The sequence below is a fragment of the Muscardinus avellanarius genome (assembly GCF_963383645.1).
Source record: "Muscardinus avellanarius genome assembly, chromosome: 5".
NCBI lineage: Eukaryota > Metazoa > Chordata > Mammalia > Rodentia > Gliridae > Muscardinus > Muscardinus avellanarius.
In genome coordinates this window covers 96,248,327-96,267,664 of record NC_137790.1, presented here as the reverse complement: position 1 = coordinate 96,267,664, position 19,338 = coordinate 96,248,327, and the positions used below count along the sequence as shown (strand labels likewise).

Genomic DNA, 19,338 nt, shown 5'->3' with positions numbered 1-19,338 from the left:
GGCAGTGGATCTTGAGCTTTCCAAAAAAGCACTGGAGAGGAGGGGAACAATGGCCAGAACGTGTCCGTGATCTCACCTTCTGCTCATCCACCTCATCCCTCTGTCTGCCCCATCACCTCTGAGCTTACGTTTATCCCATAGATGCCGAGGTGCCGGTGTCCAGCCTTAGCAAGAGTCGAGGTTCATGTATTGGTGAGAGAAAAGCTGAGGTTGTGAGAGAGAAGACACTGCCACAGGAGACCAGATGGCAGCTTTTTGAACTTTATTCTGTTGGAAGTTTCTCCAGCTTCTCTCATTTCTTTCTTACTCTTTCTTACTCCTCTCTACTTATTTCTTACTACTCTCACTTCTCTTACTTCTCAGGATTTGTTACAATCTTTATAGTCATGCAAAAAGGAACTTCAAGGACAGAAAACGTTTTTTACTGACTTCAGGCAGGGTGCCAGACATTTAAATAATCATAGAAAGTATGCTTTGTCTCATTTCACAAGGCAAACTTGAACTTAATCTTATATATTGGCCCAAACTAAGATCAGTTTGAACTTAATCATTGGCCCAAACTTTATCTTTGGGGAAAAAATCTTTGCTGCCTCTCACAAGCCACTGCCCATCAATTTTAGTCATAATACTTATACATAAAATTTCAATTATACATATTGATCCAAATAATCCTAAAATAATTTTTTAAGAAGAAAATGCTAGGCATACTTCATGGGAGGATCTATGCCTTTGTGGGTCCCCTGATTGAGCTTTCTCAAGATCTGCATGAGATGCTGTAGCATTCTCCCCTTTATTGGTTTTTTTTTTTTTTTTTTTTTTTTGTGGTACTGGGGTTTCTGGAAGCCCTTCTTCCTCCGGGCTACACTCCCAGACCTATTTTTATATTTTTGAAACAGGGTCTCTTACGCCAGCACGGCTGGCTTCGAACCTGCGCGATCCTCCTGTCTCCGCCTCCCAAGCGCGGGGATTACAAGCGTGCGCCACCACGCCCGGCTTTTTTTTTTTTTTTTTTAATTTGAGAATTTCTACTTCAGTTGTCAAGACTCTTATTGTTCAGGCAGCGAGGTGGATGAGAACTGGAAAATGTAAGCAAAGAAGGACGATTACTATGCAAAACATTCCCAAGGTAACTTCATAACTCCACCAAGAATGCACATTCAAAATTGACTGGAATTTAGATACAAATTGAGAAGCTAGACAGCAGTTGAACTAACATCTGAATGGGCTTTACCATGATTGTTTTAGAAGACAAATAGCATTAGCTGTTCATGGGGGATTACAGGCAAGGAAAAATGCAGGAGGAAAAGGGAGATACCAATGCTGAAGTAACTGGTTTGGGGAATCTTATATTTAGTCCATAATAATTACCCATTGTCCCTTCTGAGTTTTAGCTTGAGTGGGTTATGGGTGTGCCTGGTGATTTTCTACTGATGTTTTTCATGTGTGTCCTGGAGGCCTCTGCTTGGTGATCCTTTGTGTGGTGTCTCTACTGGGTTGCTGAACTGGTCTTCCGCCCACACGTGGGTGTCATGTATTCAGGCTGCTATGCCGTCCACCTTAAGGGCTCTCGGGATAGTCAGGAACATTATGCAGAGTTTTTCCACCGGGATTTGAATGTCTTTTGCTGGTGCCACCAGACAAAGACCCAGTCTCAGGCTAAAAGTCATGTGAAGTTGGTGGAGGTACTGTTTTATATATGGCCTGCTGTTGTGGCCACACCTCTCAGTGGTCTTGAGCTGAACAGTAAAAGCTGGTTCATGGTTATCCAAGGTGCTTCCACAGATGCCTATCTAGGATATTATCTGAAGCATCATCTGGAGCTTGACAGCTTAAGTCTGTGAGAAACAAAAGTTATAATACAGTTTTAGAAGCCTTATTATTCATGAGGAACCATATAGATTTTCACAAGCAGTCTGGTGGGTTGTTTCTGAAATAGTTGGCTCTGAGGCTGCTGACTTCAGGCAGCTGTGATAAACTGAAGTAGCTTAACTGATGTTTTGTTTTAATACTGATTTATATATAGATATTCATAGAAAACATAAAGATAGGAAATTATTTTAATTTTACTGTAAACCTTTTGAATAATTTTTAAATATAACCATCTTTATCACATGCAATATTCCTTTTATAAACTTTATCCTACACAATCATTCTTCAGCATGCTCAAACCGTCTGCAACTTGCTTTTAGCCTTCTGATATTATCCTATTTTTTCCTTTCCCATTTGGGACAATCTTAGGATGAACTTTTTTTTTATCATGCAAGACACTTTAATTCCTTTCCTTTCCTTTTGTACTTCCTTACCAAAATTTTTATAAGTATATACCTTCTTTACATCTTTTTCTCATCCCTACATACTGGTTCCTTTTTATTAAAATTCCCTTCTTGAATTTACATTTTAAAATAATTTTGTACATTTTAACAAAATAAGAAACAAATTAACATCACCAATCCTAGTTTTACAGTGGCCTGGACTTTAAAGAGTTACAGTCCTTTCTTTTTAGATGTTTACATTTTATCCAGAACTGACTGAAATAGCAATGTTTTAAACAACCTTGAACAGCAAAGTTTGGAATTCAAATGTAATTTTGTTTACCTTATTTCTGTTGTTGAGACACCCCAAATGTCAAACTTAAAAGCTGATTAATGGGAGCTGGAGTCCCAGAAACACAATAGGATATACATCTCATCTTTGTGAGATCAAACATAATCACCAAGCTGGGCATGGTGGAGCATGCTTGTAATCCCCCCTGCTTGGGAGGCAGAGACAGGAGGATGGCACAGGTTTAAAGTCAGCAGTGCTGGCTTAAGAGACCCTGTTTCCAAATAAAAAGTATAAAATAGGTCTGGGAGTGTAGCCCAGAGGGAAAAGGCCTTCCAGGATCCCCAGTACCACAAAAACAAACAAAAAAACAAAACAACAAAAAAAAACATAATCGCCAGGCTGTGAAATCTATTAATATATCCATCAAGGTTTTCTGCATATTGACCCATTTTTAAATTTTATTACACATACTGGTAACTATAACTAATTCTATGTAAGCTAACAGTATTGAAAAAAATCAGATAGCTCTGGATTTTATAAATTGTTACCTGACAGATGATTGTTTTTTTTTTTTTTCCACAATAATGAAACATTTACTCAGTCAGGAAAAATAGATGTTAACCAGGTCTTAATGCTGACGTTTTGAATTAAGATAACAAAAAATATTATTGGTCAGCTCTCATATAATATAAAACTCACACACCTTTAACCTTTAACTTTTGATTTCTGAAATCCTCTAGCACATTTAGATGACTCTAGATATACAGCATATTTAGTTTTCAGATATACCTTTAAAAATTTAAGCCACATAGCCAGGCTAGTGGTGCATGTTTGTAATCTCAGCATTTGGGAGGCTGAGACCAGAGGATTGTGGTTCGCAGACAGCCTCAGCTACTTTGTGAGGCCCTCTGCAACTCAGTGAGACCCAATTTCAAAATAAAAAGTTTACTTTTGTAACTTTGAGGATATTTTTCAACACATAAATCCCTCTGAAGGTTACCAGACTTTTTGACGATGACATTGGACGAATGAAGGAAGCAGGACACTGAATTCATTCCTGCTCCAAGGCTGGAAGAAACTTCTCAATGACCACCCCCGAAAAGGAGTTTGTTCAACTCTGTTTCTGTTGGACTTTTTGAACAAAGGAAAGACTAAGAGGTTACACAGCTTTAATACAGACAAATTACAAAACCTGAACAGAATAAGTTGATTTGGGTGGTGCTATTCTGAAGTTCCCCCTGACAAAGGGAAAAGGGAAGGAACAAAGGAAAATTCAGAGTGGGGGGAAGATGATGAGAGCTATCACAGATCTGGACCTAGAAAAGAATTTTAGGCAAGATATTCCCAGGAAAAGGAGGCAAAATAACAATAAAACAGAATGTGAGCGAGTTGTCTGAGTCTATCATGGTGAATGAAGATTAAGATTAGCAAATTTGTGTTAAGATGGTCAGCCATTGTCCAGCAGGTCTGTGGATATGAGTGAGGTAGAATGTGAGCCCCCCCTCAGCAATGCAGCATAATGGTGATCAGGAATCTACAAAGGTGCTTGAGCATCCAGTCTTGCCCCACAGTAGGCACCACTGAGGAACTGGCTTCACATCCTGCTCAACCCTAAGCCCTTGGACATTTTCCTTTTATGAACTAAGTTTCAAAATCCCATGCACACAGTCTCCTATATTCAGATTCAGATGACCTGTCTCCACATTTAATAACCTCATCTCCACAAATGATAGTTTAAGATAAGGACAAGTGTCATAATTTTATACCTGTGTCATCCTTGGCTTTTATCCATGTTACCTAAGTGGCACACCAGTCTTGCCAGAAGAATATTTTTCTGTTTTATCAATGAGAAAATAAACTCAGAATATGTAAAACATTTTTGTATGAAAAATTATAAGAGCTGAGATATGAACTCAAGTCTAGGTAATGCCAAATACAAAGACCAAGAATAAGTTTAGATAATGCCAAAGACCAAGTCTCATTCTCCAAATTAGTCTATTTGTTCCCCTTTAGATGAATTGAATTTATTCTTGTTTTTGTCTTAAAAGATTCAATAAATTTTTATTGTCTTTTCCCATTTTCTACCTTCATCTCCCCCCCCCACCAACCTGGGAATTGTCAAAACCTTGTTACAACCAGGCATGGTGGTGCACACCTATAATCTTGGTACTTGGGAGGCTGAGATATAACTCCTCAGAGTCATCAACCTAGCAAAACCTGCTTCAAAGTAAAATACAAAAACAAAATTGGGCCATGTAGTCCTCAAATACCCTTCAGTCTGCAGTGTTCTGTTGCATTCTGCTTGTATGTTGATAGACTACTGGTGAGAATGGTTGGTGTCAGCAGGGATGGGTCCCTCTCACTAAGAAGAGTGTGGAAATCTGATCACTTGCTGCAGCTCTTCTAGTTTTGGGTTAAGCTCTTACCTAAGTAATTTCATTGTTATCTATGTTAGTAGTCTGATATCTTTGAGAAGTCCTTTGAAGACAGTCATGATTATAGGCCTCAGTAGTTATAGAAAGGGAAGAACCAATGGGGTGAGTGCATTTCTTATAAAGGCAGAGTTAGTAGAATGGTTTTAGTGGGTTCAGTTTCATTCACCAGTGCTACAATGAGAATATGGGAGAGAATACAGGGTCTCACTGAGTTGCAGAGGACCTCATTAAGCAGCTGAAGTTTTCCATGAACCATGATCCTCCTGTCTCTGGTTACATAGATGCTCTTTGCCATCTGTGAGCCATTAAACATTTTGAAGAGTGAGTTTTGCTGATGAGGTTAAGTAAGTCTTGTACCAGAATGAGATATAAGTGATATTTGGACCCAAATTGAGTGCCTAAAAGACTGGTGAGCAGCTGAGAATTCTGCAGAGTTGTCCTGTAGCCATTGCCTGATTAGCAGCTGAGATCTGTGTCTGTGGACCTGAATGCTGACCCCTCACTTCATATTGACATTTCTGATGTATGCAGTGAGAGAGATACGCTAAATTTACAATGCACACCAAGACCAGTCTGCCCACATTTCAAAGACCAGAGTTTCTTCATGGCAACATGAAGACCTTATGTGGCTAAACGACACTCTTATTGAAACCACAGACTATGATAGACTTATTATTCCTCCTGTTCCTACAAAGCCAGATTTTGATTGCCCTTGAGAAATGATGCAGAAACTGGTAGAGGGTGAAGGGTCTATGACCAAAGAAGAATTTGCCAAGATGAAGCAAGAACTAGAAGCCTAAGTGTTAGGCGGAAAATACCAAGGAGATATTCAGCAGTTTTATTAAGAGTGTGGTGAAAATTGCTGATGAAATCCTGTTTTCTGGAGTTAAGGAGGTAGATGACTTCTTTGAACAAGAGAGAAACTTCCTTATTAACTATTACAACATAATCAAGGATTCTTGTGCTAAAGCTGACAGAATGACCAGATGTCATAAAAATGTTGCTGATGACTATATCCACACTGCAGCCTGCTTGCAGAGCCTGGCTTTAGAAAAACCAATAGTCATCAAAAAAAAAATCTCTTCTTGATGGTCACTTTTACTTTTTTAAATAGAAAGTAGAAGGTTGAGTCTCATCAGATGAATATTTAAAGCTGACAGAGCTCCTTAGGTACTACATGCTCAACATAGAGGCTGCAAAGGACCTTTTATACAGATGTACCAAAGCCCTCATTGACTATGGAAACTCAAACAAATCTCTGGATAAGGCCTGGTTGAAAAACAAAGAGTCAAGGTGGCAGAGGTACACCAGTAAGACTGTTGTCAGAAATTTGAGCAGCTTTCTGAATCTGCAAAAAAAGAACTTATAAATTTCAAACAGAAGAGATTGGCAGCTTTTAGAAAGAATCTAATTGAGATGTCTGAACTGGAAATAAAGCATTCTAGAAATAATCTCTCCCTCTTGCAGAGCTGCATCTACTTGTTCAAGAGCAACTGATCTGCATTTCCTTCAAGGGAGGAGGCCAATGTGAAAGCCAGCATTACTTGCACTTAAATAATTTTCACCGGAAATGATTTGCTTCTACTTTAGTTTAAAATCATGAATAACTATTTTGATTTCTAAAAATATCTTAACACTTAACCATGTTGGTTTAAAAACATTTTTATTGCATGCTACTTGCACATAACTAATCAATTTTCCTTATATATTAATACTCAGAGAGGGCAAAATCTCAGAAGATGGCTACAAGAAAAATGAATTCCTTCATGATTAGGTACATACCTACATGTTTAGGCTTTTGTTTCTTTATAAAGGATATAATAAATAATAAAAATAAATAAATAAATATAGGACTTGGGTGTAGCTCAGAGGTAGAATTCTCTTGAGTTTAATCCCCAGTAATACACACACATACACACACACACACACACACACACACACACACACACACTCACACACCACAAATTTAGTGAAATCTAGGAAGGAATCAGATATCTTATCAATAGACAAACTGAAAAAAACTTCCATGTGTCTAAGAGGCAAAATTTCCAATTTGTACTAGACACTAAATCTTTTTATCAGATACTTTTCATAAATTTGTACTAAACCCTAAAAATGGTTAATACATCCTTCTCGTTGGTTCACACTGAGGTTTCTATATGGCATATGGCTAGAGAAGAGAGCAGAGTTGGCTGTATCCCATCCCAAGGCTGTCTTCACAGGTGTCACTGTTGTTGCTCTCCATCAGATGCCATTTATCCTGAGAAGACCCATAAAAGAAGAGGGCTAGTCCACATTGTCTCAAGCTACCTGCTGTATGCAGGGATCTTAGAGAATCATTTAAGTCTCAAGCTCACACCCTTAAGCCTCCTTCTTTCCTTAATAGATTTTTATCACATCATAACGGAGCTCCTCAGCCAGTTAAAAATCATTGCTTTGCTGAGTCGATTATCATTGCAGGGCACTCTGGGATGTTCTGTTGATTATGATGTTAACAGGTACAACAATACACAATGTACAGCTTCATAACCCTTCCATTAACATCTACTTTAAAGTTTATTTCTAATATTGTCATTATGAAGGAGAAAATGACCCACAGGACACATATCTTGGGAAGGCCTCTCTACAACTTTCTCTCTCATGACATGTGTGAAACACTGAGTTTGCATAGCCAGACCCACTGAATAATCAAAGAAAAAGTTTTGATTTGTATTAAATTGGCATGCAAATTGTGAGAGTGGGCACAATTTTACATTGTTATTTCCATTTACTGATGCAGATATTTAACAAATACAGCATTCACCATACACTGCATTAGGACTCTTGAAGCAGAAATATTGGAGGTGCCCCAGTACCACAGTGTGGAGTATTTCCACATAAATATACTTGAATGATGTGCTGTTCACCTACTCACCACTTTTCTTTCCTAACTGCCATGGGCTGTGATTGGCATGGTCATGTGTAAGGCCTTTAGATGGTAGTTTTCATTTTCTCCTCTCTGAAGGAAGCTATCCTAGTGAAAACTTGCCCTGTTTATGATCCTGTCTGCACTTCTTTTTGTTGTGTTGGCTCCGATTTTTAATATTAAAATGTGGGAGAAGACTCATCAAGAAAAGTGAATTGTGGAGCCTTAAAGGAACTCAGATTTTTAAGCTCTAAAGTGGGAAATTTGATAACAAAGATGGGGAAACAGGACAAAATAAAAGGTAAATAAGCCTCGAGTTTTTAATTAGAGTCTAGCCAGCTTTCAGACCTCTCCATAGGACACATTTATGCACTCAGATCATCTAACCTTTCACTACATCCTTACCATATGCATCTAGTAAGCAATTTCACATAGGAAGAATTCTGTGGGATGAGTTCCAGATTTGTAGAGGCCTTTAGGTTTAAGCTTAGCTAAATGACAGCTCTAGAGCAGCACTTTTCTGAAATGCAAATAAATGCCGATAATAAAAATCTATAAAGCACAACTGAATATGATTTATATTAAAGAAATAGAGTGATCAGAATTCCTAGAAATCTAGTCGATATTTTGTTTATTTATTCATTTGTTCATTCATTCTTTCACTCATTCTGGCAAGGAAAATTCTGTGAGATACACATCAATAGTGAGTCAGAAATTTGTGAGGGAGAGACAAAGGGAAAGAGTTATGATTTTAATAATTTCATTGATCAAAAGATCAAGAGAAAGGAAGGGAGCAAAGAGTGAACCAACATAAAACTAGTGATACTTGAGCTGTGATAGCAACGTGAATGTTAGTCTTTCCGGGAATAAATTGAAAAAGGCAGGGAGCAGGAAAAAATGAAGTTCAGGTGTGCTGGGGACCTCACTGGATCTGGGGTGCATGGAACCCTGTTAAAACTAAGTATAAAGTCGGGCGTGGTGGCACACGCTTGTAATCCCTGCGCTTGGGAAGCTGAGACAGGAGGATCGCACAGGTTCAAAGCCAGCCTCAGCTACTTAGTGAGGCTCTCAGCAATTTAGTGAGATTTAAAAAAAATATTTAAAAAAAAATAGGTCTGGTAGTGTAGCCCGGAGGTAGAAAGCCTCTGGGTTCCACCCTCAGTACCACACAAAAAAACAAAAACAAACAAATAAACAAACAAAAAACCATCTAAGTATACACTGGGAAAAGATCAAATTATGAGTGCGTGTTTTGTGTGTCATGTTAAGGAATGGGTACACTTTTCTCAGTCAGTTTTCTCCAATTCTTGCTGCAGATTACACTTAGAAAGCTTTTGAAGCTTGGCATGGTGGTGCATACTTGTTAATCCCAGCATTTGAGAGGCTGAGATCAGAAGATCACGGTTTGCAGACAGCCTCAGCTACTTAATGAGGCCTTCTGCAACTTAGTGAGACCCTGTTTCAAATTAAAGAATAAAATAGGGAAGGGAGTGTAGCTCAAGGGTAGAATGCCCCAGAACTGCAAAAAATAAAAAATAAAAAAGTAAAAATAAAAAAGCTTTTGAAATATACTCATACTCCATCTCAAGAAATTTGATTTATCTGATTTGGAAAAAATCATGAGGTTGAAGTTTTCAATACTACTAGGTACAGCTGGGACTGAGCACCACACTACAAGAATGGAGCAATGCTGAATATAGTTAAACCAAAAAATTTCAGGGTCAGTTCAGTGTTTTACAAAGACAAGTCCAGTAGATGTGTAGAGAGTTGATGGAGAGAGATGGAAACCAGGTAGGAAATTAACACAGTCTCTGAGAACAGTAGTTTCCAAACTGTGCTTCACCAAAACTCTTGGGTTTTATAGAGTTTACAGAGTTACAAAATTTGCTTTCAATTTGCTATTTAAGACATTATTTAATTACTGTTAAAAAGAATAATTGGCAAAATATCAGATAAATAGCTCAAATATTAGCATATCAGCAATGGTTGACTTTATGTTTCTAATTTAATTCAAAAAAACCTTTTCTAAAAATGAAAAGAAGAGTCACCATAATAAATATTTAAAAAAAAATAAAATGTGGTGAAGGCAAAACAGAATACACACTGAATGTTGAGGATGAATGGACACTCACTCACAACTCCAGATTTCAAATATTTCCATATTTCCTATTCTTTTCTTATATTTTGACTTCTTTTTCATTTTGTTCACTTCATTTTCATTTTTTAAAAATTGTGGTAAAATACATTTAACAGGTTACTCTTAACCATTTTAAGTGTAAAATTCAGTAGTATCAAGTATATTCACATTGCTGTGCAACCAATCTTCAGAACTTCTTTACCTGTAAAAATGAAACACTATACCCATTAGAAAACCTCCACTTTTCCTCTTACTCCTCTAGCCTTGATACTTACCATCCTATTTTCTGTTTCTATGCCTTTTACTACTCTAAATACTTTATAAATTAACATTATAAATTAACATTATAAAGTTTTGTAGTCTTTTTAAATATAGTTTAATTATTTTAAGTGAAAATAGCTTTACAACATAGTCTTATTCTGATTTATGCATTCTCTCTTTATCTGCCTATCCATCCACACTTTTTAATTAACACATATTAATTATACGTATTAATGGGGTTAATGTGACATTTCCATACATGTATATGGATTGCACTGATAAAATCTAATCTCCTTTTTCTACCCCTACACCCTATCCTCCTCAGCCTCCAGTAATTGCTATTCTAGTTTTGGGTTGACATTTTGGCCTCTACAAGTGAGAGAATTTGTCTTTTTGTGACTGGTTTATTTCACTTAACATAATGTCCTCAAGGTTAAATCCTTGTTATAGAGTACATCAGAGCTTCTTTCCTTCCTCTTTAAGGCTGTATATTCCTCTATATCCCACATTTTTTTGTACATTTGTCTATGGGAAGACATTTGAGTTACCTTCACTTATTGGCTACTATGAATAGTGTTGTTGCAAACATGCAACAAATGTCTCTTCAAGACTCTGCTTTTAATTTTTGTGGAAATATTGTATACCCAGAAGCAGAAATGGTGGATCATAGAGTAATTCTAATTTTACTTGTTTGAGAAATACACTGATTTTTAATAAATGCATATTGAAAAGCATATTCTTAAAATAAGCTTTATCTATTTTATAAAATAGTGTTTTACATAAGAATTTACTTCACAAAGGGTGGGAAAGAATCTGCTGCTTTGGAGAGAAAGGAAAAGGAGACAGAGACTCCAGGACAGAGATGGTCAAAATAATGATGCTCTTGAAGAGATAGTCTAGAAAGGCAAAGCAGGTAGCTTTGCTAAGGTCTTAGGCTCTCCCCATTCCCACCCATAGTTACCATTGCTTTTTTTTTTAAAATGATGCAGTCCTGTAGGAGGTCTTGCATTACATGAAAATAACACAAAACTCTTTGAATAGTACAATATCGGTGTCTGCAGCTGATTAAGAGGAAAGCTTCTATAAATATGATAGCAAAATGAAAAATTGTCTTGTTTTTCCAGCCTTTTCTCAGAAAGAGTTCTCCTTTTAATTCACAGGGTAAAATAGTATTAGAAAGTCACTCACTCTATTTGTCCTAGGGGCTTTATCTGCATTGTCCTTTTTTTGTGTGTGTGGTACTGGATGTGGAACCCAGGGGTTTCCTACATCTGGACTATACTTCCAGACCTCTTTTATGTTTTATTTGAAAACAGGTTCTCACTAAGTTGCTGAAAGCCTCACTAAGTAGCTGAGGCTGGCTTCAAACCTGTGAGATCCTCCTATCTCAGCCTCCCAAATACTGGGATTACAAACATGTACCACTACACATGGCTCTGAATTGTGCTTTGAAGAAGAAAGTTACTATTTTTATGAACCAGTAGAGAAGATTCCTATCAAAAGTTGCAGCTAACAGTGGTGTAGTCAAGCAATTAATTGGGGTCACAAAAGAACAAAGGCAACAAAAGAAATCTTATGCAGATATCTGGCTAGTAATTGCCTAAGTCTTAGAAAGAAATGAAAGAGAGGGGAAAAGCCTGGCAAATGTAGTTATGTGGTAGAGCACTAGGCTAGCACTTAGGAAGCCCTGGGATCCATCTCCAGTAACACACACACACACACACACACACACAGAAAGATTTGAACTAAAAAAATGTTAGGTATGGTTATATGTACTTAAATCCCAATGCTTGGTAGGCTGAAACATGAGGATTTTCAGTTTCACGGCAAGCCTTGGCAATTTAACCAGACCTACAGCAACTTAGAGACCCTTTTACAAAAAAAAAAAAAAAAAAAAAAAAAAAAGTAAAAAGGGCTAGTGGTATAGCTTGGAGGTAGAATGCTCCTAGGTTCAATCCCCAGTACAAAATAAAAGAAGGAAAGTAGCTGATTTAAAGAGTTCTCTGCAGGACTGAATTATCAGACCTCTTTGTATTAGTAAAATGCATCTGTATAATTTTCCCTTTAGTCTTATTTACTGTCTTGATACAGTAGAGGAGGGAGACAAAGAAAGATCAAGGGTTACACTCTGGTCAGTAGCTCAGCAGTGTGGGAAATGTAAGAGACTACCAATGTAGGTAGGTGAAGCTTGTGACTAGACAGCAGGATGAAGCCAGTAATATAGAGCTCAACTAAATCATTCATCCAAAAAGTCTTGCATGTATGCGTGTGTGTGTGTGTGTGTGTGTGTGTGTGTGTGTGTGTGTGTGTGTGACCTACTATGTGTCTAGAATAATCTGGATTTAGTGAATAGTACTAGTGAAAAAAAGTATGACAAAGAATCAGCAATTACAATAAAGAGAGTCAATGAAAAAGAACTATTGCCAGAGCCCTAGAGGCACTGTGGATGAGCCGTACCAGAGCTTCAGGCTCTCCAGAGAAGCTGGTGTTTACACAGAACATGAGGTTCCAGACAAGTCCTCCGGCTGGAGAACAGTGGCATGCAGGAGGTACCCACAGGGGCTTTGTGGCAGGAGGGGTTGATTTGGTGGGTAAAGGACATAGCAGAGAAGGTCAGCATAGAGTGAGTCGTTGAGGCTGGTGAGGCTCTCACATCTTCCAGAGCACCAAAGCACCTTGGAAGGCTGGTTAGAACCAGCCAGATGGGCCCACCCCTGGAGTCTCTGATGTAGTGCTGGGGAATGTGCATTTTGAACAAGCTCCCAGAAGATGCCAATAAAGCTGTCCCGGGAACCACATATTGAGAACCATCAGTAGAGAGAGTATATTAGAGGTGGAGGTTGAAGGATGTAGAAGCACAACCTGCCCTCCCCAAAAGTGGCCTTTAATAATAAGAAATGGTGATGGCCTGGATTAGAGAGGTTGGAGTGATGGTAGAGAGCAATTGCGGCTCTGTAACTGATAGTTCTCAGTGACTAATTAGATAGGAAGGGTGACGGGGTGTTTGAAATGTGGAGTCAAAAGAATTACATTAACTAATGTAACTACAGAGGCAAGTGCTTGGTCTAGGACTTCCTAGACTCCAGAATTATGAGAATAATTGTCTACTGTTAATAAGCAAATATTTGGGGTAGTTTGTTAAAACACTCAATGATAGGACCAGATCCAGACTCAGATTTAGGACTGGTATTATTACTACTGCAGTCTAGGCCTCTTAAAGTGGTGAAGAGTGCAGAGACTTAGTGGTGAGTCAGGTGTAAGGAAAGAGACAGTGCAATGCAAATGATGGAGGGGTCCCAGAAAAAAAAGGTGATTTGACTTAGCTTTAAAGAACCACAAGTATATGAAACATTAAATGGACAACAGATGGAAAAATCAACAACAAGAAGCCTGTGCATAAATCATTGCCCATTTAAAGTAATGTTTTGCTTATAAAACGCCTTCAAATCTCTTCAAGCTTCTGGTTACAATAGTCTGTTAACTATTCTGAAGTGCTCAAATTTGAAGATCACAATTAGAGCTGTGTGTTTCTCAATCTCAGTAATGAAGTATTTTCTTTTCTTTTATTATTTGTGTTTGTGTGATACTGGATTGAACACAGTGACATTTTTTAAAGGAAATAGGTTCCTGCTAGTTGCTGAGGGACTTGCTGAGTTGCTGAGGTTGGCCTCAAACTGCAATATTCTTGTTTTTGGCCTTCCAGTCCCTGGGATTAAAAACATATAGCACCATGTCCCACTCCCATAATAAAGTATTTGTTTTATCCAGGAATTTATAGATAGAACTGAAAAGATTATGAATAAAATATAGAGGCTGAGAGAGATAAGAACAAAATAGTTAAAATAAGAAAACCAAATTCAAATTTTAGAAAAAAGCAACACACATAAATACTCAGGAGAAAAAAATAGGATTTCATGGTGTGTGTATGTGGGGTAGGGAGCTGAGGATAAAATCCAGGGCCTCCCACATGCTAGGCAAGTACTCTAACATTAAGCTACATCCTCAGAATCTTATTACTTTTTAAATTTTTGAGATAGTGCCCCAACCACTATGTCCTGAGGCAGGCCAAGAACTTGCAATCCTCCTGCTTTAGCCTCTCCAGTAATTGGAATTATAGGTGTGTGCCACAGCTTCCAATTTTTCATGGGATTATTAACCCAAGAAGAGACATGAACAAGGACATAAAAGTGTTTTATGATCTGACCCACAGGCTGGAATAAAATAATTTGATCTGGAAGGATATAGAGTTGAAATACTATGTTCTTTAAAAGAACATAGTAATAAGTAGGGCATGGCAGTACATGCCTATAGTCCTAATACTTGGGAGGTTGAGATAGGAGGATTGCAAGTTCAAGGTAAGCAAGTTCAATTTAGCAAGACCCTCATTTCAAAAAAATATATAAAAAGGTCTGGGGGTGTAACTCAGAAATAGAATGCCCCTGAGTTTAATCCCCAGTATCCCCCCTCACAAAAACATAGAAACATAAAAATTGCCTAAATTTCTATCACTCAGAATTAATTATGGCTAGATTATGGGAATATTTGCTTCTAATCATGTTTTCTAGTTTATTATTTACATTATTCTAAAGAAATGTTATTATTTTCATTTAATGCGCTAAAAAGTACAAAGTTCAAAGTTTTAAGATAACCTTAAAAAAATCCATCCTTCAGAAGCATAATTCTATACATTAATAAAACATCATTCCTGATATTTCAATGAATATATACAGAAAAATGATAAACAGATGCATAAGTCAATCTTTAATAAAACTGGAATCACTTATAAATGATATCTTAAAGTAAAAGTAATAAATTTAATTGCATTAACTTTAGGTTGTATATAAACAGAAATAAAGGAAAAAGCCTTAATCTATATCAAATTATAGTACACATGTTCAAATTCTTATTTTTCTACATTGTTAAAGAAAATTGGGCTATGGTATAGCTCAGTGGTTAAGTCCTTACCTAGTATGTTTGAAGTTCTAGAATCAATACCCAGCATCCTTTCCCCACCCCAAAAAATAATAGAACAAATAACATTTTAACTTGTTTTAGTGGAACTTTCCATCTATCATTAATTCTCAGAGTTAGTGATAACACCCCCAGCAGGTGTGGATGCTAGATACAGGGGAAGGGGGAGTGATACTCTTCAATGTAATTGAAGAGTATTGAATAAAAATAAAAGGAGTGGTGGAAGCACCCATGTGAGTACTGAGAGCTTTGTTTTTCGGAAAAAGGATGATAAGTCAATAAATTTGGGTATCTATGGAGCCATTGTCACCCTAATTGTCAACATCATCAACATCATCATCATTATATTATTGAAAGTTTACTATTTCCAGACACCTTATCAAGATTTTCTAAGCTGGGCATGGTGGCGCACGCTTGTAATCCCCACACTTGGGAGGCTGAGACAGGAGGATTGCACAGGTTCGAAGCCAGCCTCAGCTACTTAGTGAGGCTCTCAGCAACTTAGTGAGACCCTGTTTCCAAATAAAATATATATTAAAAATTGGATCTGGGAGTATAGCCTGGAAGTAGAAAGCCTCTGGGTTCTACCCCCAGTACCACACACACACACAAAAAAAAAAAAAAAAAAAAAAAAAAAAATGATTTTCTAAGCTCGATGTGGTGGTGCATACTTGTAATCCCAGCATTTGGGAGGCTGAGACAGGAGGATCATGGCTCATGGACAGCCTCAGCTACTTAGTGAGGCCCTTTGCAACTCACTGAGACCCTGTATCAAAATGAAGAATAATAAAAAAAATTAAGACTGGGAGTATAGCTCAGAGGTAGAATGACCCTGGGTTCTATTCCCCAGTACTACACACACACACACAAAAAGATTTTCTGAATCATTCAACACTAATATTTCTCTGACCTCAACCCTATTTTAGAAAAAAAGAAACACCAAATGCATACCTAAGGGACAGGGCCCAAGAAGCCTCATTCTTGCAGGAAAAGAACAAGCATGGTGGTGGTGGGGGAAGCTGGCACTTTCTTTTATTCTCCTTGGGCCTCTTTCTCACTTAAAAATCACAAGTGAGAAACAGGAGGGTTTAGAGAATATAATCTGTCAGGCTGACAAATGAAACACTATATTTTAAGTTAAAAGTAGTGAAACACAGGGCATGGTGGCTCATGCTTGTAATCCCCGTGCTTGGGAGGCAGAGACAGGAGGGTCGTGCAGGTTTGAAGCAAGCTGCGCTGGTTTAAGAAACCCTGTTACCAAATAAAAATATAAAAATAGGTCTGGGAGTGTAGCCCAGAGGTAGAAGGGTTTCCAGGAACCTCAGGACCACCAATAATAAATAAATAAATAAATAAATAAATAAATAAATAAATAAATAAAATAGTACTGAAAAAAATCAGCAAAAGGATTGGAAAACTCACCACATCTCTGTCATTTCCTGGTCTCCCCTTACAGATTTTGTTCTCTTCTCAACTAGTCTCAAACCAAAGAAAGGCAAAGAGAATTAAAAAAGAAATTAAAATTGGGATGTCTCAAAAAAGAAACAAAGGGTGCCTCTTTCACGTGCCAAGTCCCCTCACATTATTTCCTTTAGTCTTTCTGACAGGGTAGGAATCATTTCCTCATAGATTGGTAAGGAACAGGCTGGGGAAGGCAGATGGCCAGTAATGGGATCCCAAACTCCATGTCCTAAAAAAGTTTCTATAACTACTAGGGTAAAAAGGTATAGTTGTTATTAATCACTCAGCTGATGCATATTGAGCAGCTGCATGTATCAGACCCAGGTCAGCTTCTGAGGATGCAGAGTAAGCCATTATGTGGCCTCTGGTTTTGGAGAGTTTACAGTCCAGATTGGAAGGAGGGTGAGGCTAGAGGGCATCACATACTGTCCTCACCCAACTGTGCATGTGGTAAATATACTACAATAAGGAAATGCTCATATTCTTTAAGAATAAAAGGCAGAAGTCAAATGGATATTGAAATATAGAGACTGGTTATATCCTCCAGCAGGTGCTAAGCTGTGGTCAAAGAGAAAAGACGCTAATGAAACAGACTAAATACTAAATAACATACTAAATGTGTAACTCATTGTAAAAGCAGTAAAAGATGCCTATTATGTGAGACTATCAGAGATTTATAGGCTTTAAACACCAAGCAAAATTCAAGTGCTCTTGGTCTTGCAATCAAATTGGTAATTTTGGAATAAAAAAAGACATTTAATATGGAGATTTATTAGAATATGAAGAAACTAAACCCAGAGGTACTTCTACTTGAAGAAATTAAACTAGTAAAGTCTAAAGCCAATTCCCAATTATACATGGAATTATCCATAAAAAACAAATGTGATCTTCATCATCTTCACCAGCATTTATTGTTTTTTGATTTCTTAAAGATTGCCTTTCAGATTGAAGTTAGATATAATCTCAATGTAGCTTTGATTTGTATCTCCCTGATTGCAAATTATGTTGAACACTTTTCATATATTTATTGGCCATTTGTATTTCTTCTTTTGTGAATTATCTTTTTAGTTCAATTATCAAGATCTCTGTTTAGAAAACATGTGAGAGCCACCCATGGTACCAGGGTGTATGCTTTAGCTGGCCATTCCCTAGAGTGCTGATAAAGTATGGGTGTGATCTCATAGGGAGAATACCTGCTTGGTGGCTGTCTTGAGAGAAGGTCATGCTCACAGGATATCTTAAAAATTATAGCCCCATAGGTATGAGAAGTTACATCAGACACAGCCGCCTCCTTTAGTTACTCAAATTTCACATGGATTATCCCCTACCTGTTGCTTCTTTCTGGGTCCAGGGTAACTCAAAACTTCTAATCCATAGCAGGTTTGAGTAGTACCAGGACATTCAAGGAGGGCAGGTCCCAGACATCTTCTTATCAAGCCTCAGAAAATGTTTATTTCATTTTTTGTTATTGTTGTTGTTGTATCCTGCTTATAGAGTATCTCTTTTTGCCTCTTGATTGATTAATATCCAACCCACAAAAGGTCAACTTCTCAAAAAAAGTTTCACATTATTGCCTTGGATTGTTAGAAATGCATAAATTTATATTCTACAACTGTGAAGTATCTGTACTAAAGAAGATACCTTAATTCTACTGTAGAAATGTATAATGTTTCATAGAATCACATTTCTTCATTTCAGATATATTCATTGAAATAATACATCATTAATCAGGTATTATCTATTTGGGACCTTTACCTTAGCAATTTCCATAATATTTAGAATTTTGGTCTCTTGGAAGAATTCAGTAGCTTTTAACTTTTTAAGCTATAGAAAAAAATCTCTATTTGGAAGGTAAAGAATAGGCATTGCTACAAAGGAAGCCGTGAGTTATTATGTAGCCTACAACACAATGAAATGGGGAAGAGAAAGCAAGGCATGGAACCAGACATCCTTGGGTTCAAATCTCAATGATTTCTTTATTTAGTTGATAGATTTGGGCAAATCACTTACTTTTCTAAACATGTTTCCTCCTCTGCAAAATGGACTATCATGGGTATCATGGGAAATAGAAGCACTACTGTGTCTTCATATCTGACACAGAGAATATCCTTAGTAAACCTTGTTTGCTTTTCTTTCTTACATCAATCAGGAATCATCTGTTCATGTCTTTCCAACCGCTAAAGGTAAAACCTTGACATGACTTGCCACAAATATTAGTATTATGAACATATTCCTCTATCCCATTTATTAGACTATGAAGCATGCCTGCAGAAAATGGATAGTTGTGTTGCTGTTATTGTTGTTTAGTATCTGGTAAACATGTCCATTTGGATGAACACCCAGTCAAAGGCACTCTGGTGCCTGTATATCTTAGCATACCACTGGGGAAGATGGAAAATGCTTTGCTAAACTTCTATCACTGGCAATGTATACTCAGACAAGGTAAGAGATCTTGCAAAAAAGCAAAGGAGACCTGGGATTAGAGAGACTTGAATTCAAACACCAGTTCTGCCACCCACGAACTGTCAGACTTGAATATGTTATTTAATTTTTTTGAGCACTGGTCTATCATCAGTAAAGTCAGCATTGTAATAAAGTCTCCCTCATAGGGGTAGTGGAAAGAA

The 19,338-nt window shown here is 37.4% G+C and overlaps 1 pseudogene across 1 annotated transcript; it reads left to right on the top strand.

Moving 5' to 3' along the window:
• Positions 1–5,701: 5,701 nt before the first annotated feature.
• Positions 5,702–6,476, top strand: LOC308263188 (sorting nexin-5-like; annotated as a pseudogene). Its single transcript has one exon. The product of its transcript is annotated as a sorting nexin-5-like (transcript).
• The last annotated feature ends 12,862 nt before the right edge of the window (positions 6,477–19,338 follow it).